Here is a 2,200-nt window from a genome sequence, read left to right on the forward strand (position 1 = left end):
GGCCACTGCACTCCAGTCTGGGCGACGGAGTGAAACTCCAACTCAAAAAAAAAAAAAGATAGCAAAATCATGGACCAACCTAAGTGTCCATCAATAATTGACTAGATAAAGAAAATGTGGTATATATACACCATGGAATGCTATACAGTGATAAAAAAGAAAGAAATTTTGTCCTTTGTAGCAACATAGAGCTGGAGAACATCATCCTAAATGAGCTGACTCAGAAATAGAAAACCAAATACCACATGTTCTCACTTATATATGGGAGCTAAATGGCCACAAAGATGAAAATAATAGACACTAGGGAGACTAATGAGGGAGATGGTAAAGAGAGTTAGGGTTCAAAAGTTACCTATTGGGTACAATGCTCACTATCTGGGGAATGGGTCACCTGAAGCCCAATCCCCACCAATATGCAATATGGCCATGTAACAAACATGCGCTTACTCCGCAAATCTAAAATAAATTAAAATTAAAAATAAAATAAACAAACAAAAAACTCAAAATATTAGTACAAACACAGTGGACAATTTCAAAGAAATTACCATGAAATTACTTATTACACATCTTTTTGTTAGTTGGCAACATCTTCACCAACCCTTTACCCAGAAATTTACCTACATCTTCCTCAAAGAACAAGATCACTGTACATACAGAATCTTTAATTTTGAAAAAAAGTTCCATACAGACACATAAATGTACACATACTGATGAAAAGCTTTGCCAGTATGCATTTATCATACCCAGTGCATCAAAATTCAGAACTGATATATTTATAATACCAGCTTCAAAATATACATGATAATAATACTTTATTTTTTTTTGAAAAACATAAGTCACTGTAACAAAAATATAGGAATTAATAAAACAAAAAAAGGCTAAAACAAAAAAATAGCAACAAATAGAAATAAGACCTACTTCACAAGAGTGTTGTGAGGATCAAACAGGAATATAAGAATTCATTCGTAATTTGTGTACTTTTCTATATGTATAACTCAATGAAAAAGTTCAACAGAGTATATGAAAAAGTGCTTAATGAATCATAAAGCAGTATTCAAACAGTCACTTACCTCTAGATAAATATAAAATTCCCATTTTTAAAAAGGTTATAATTATAAATTAGCCAAATAAGCAGGTTCAAGCTAAGGGGATCAAGAAGTTCCATACTCCTGGCCCCAACATCTACAATGAGAATTTTCAGTAAAAACATACTAGCAAACCCAATCATTGTGAAAAGTAGAACAGCAAAAATGTCTCGGTGTAGCGAGTTATACTCTAAACAAAAAAAAACAAGAAACATTAACATATCAATGAACACAGTGGGGTACCCATACTTTAAGAAAGAGAAAAGTAACAATTTGAAAATCAATAAAAATTGTCTTTATTCAATAAAAAAGAGAAGAAATTATTGGGGTTTTTTTCCTTTAAAAAACAATGACTTTAAAAATGGCATCTCAACAACAACAGCTACATATATATACATACATATATATATATAAACTCACAACTCAACAAGACCTAGGATAGAATATTCTGTTTAATAAACTTTTGTAGTTAATTATAACTTGAAAACTACCTAATAAAAAAATATGTATCTCTCTAACCAGGTTGCTGGAATGCAGGAAGTAGAGATAAGCATACATGTGGGTTGAAGTTTATTTTTTTCCCCTGGTGTGGGTTTGTTTGCTTTTTCTTGCCTGAGTTTTAAGAAGACTAAAGGAAAAATAAAAACTGGTTATTAAAGCTTTCTAATACTTGAAGACCAGTAGGAGAACTAGGCTTAAGAGCCTAGAACCTGAATTCTACTTCTGTTCCTATATAATTTTCTACCCTTTTGCAAATCAACCAATCAACAAACAAAAACTAGAAGAAAGGTTTTAAAACAGAGGCTATGCAACTTTCTGGAAAGAAACATGACAGCTTTAAAACTCTGGAAATAAACTGAGAAAAAAGAAGAAAAATAAGTGAAAAGTATGCTACATGATTTATAAACAACACAGCAAAATCAGACATTGAACTCCATCCAAATATTATTATTTTATTTTATTTATTTTATTTTTTTTGAGTTGGAGTCTCACTGTCCCCCAGACTGGAGTGCAGTGGCATGCTCCCGGCCACCGCAGCCTCGACCTGCTGGGGCTCCAGCGATCCTTCCGCCTCAGCCTTCCAAGTAGCTGGAACTACAGGCACGCGCTACCAC

The 2,200-nt window shown here is 33.0% G+C and overlaps 1 protein-coding gene across 1 annotated transcript in view; it reads right to left on the reverse strand.

Moving 5' to 3' along the window:
* The window catches only part of LOC103260676 (dystrobrevin beta), a 49,968-nt gene that overhangs the window by 16,694 nt on the left and 31,074 nt on the right, over positions 1–2,200 (reverse strand). The gene's annotated exons all lie outside the window — the stretch shown is intronic.

The sequence above is a fragment of the Carlito syrichta genome, unplaced genomic scaffold, assembly GCF_000164805.1.
Source record: "Carlito syrichta isolate Samal-C Ts95f unplaced genomic scaffold, Tarsius_syrichta-2.0.1 Scaffold303296, whole genome shotgun sequence".
Lineage (NCBI taxonomy): Eukaryota > Metazoa > Chordata > Mammalia > Primates > Tarsiidae > Carlito > Carlito syrichta.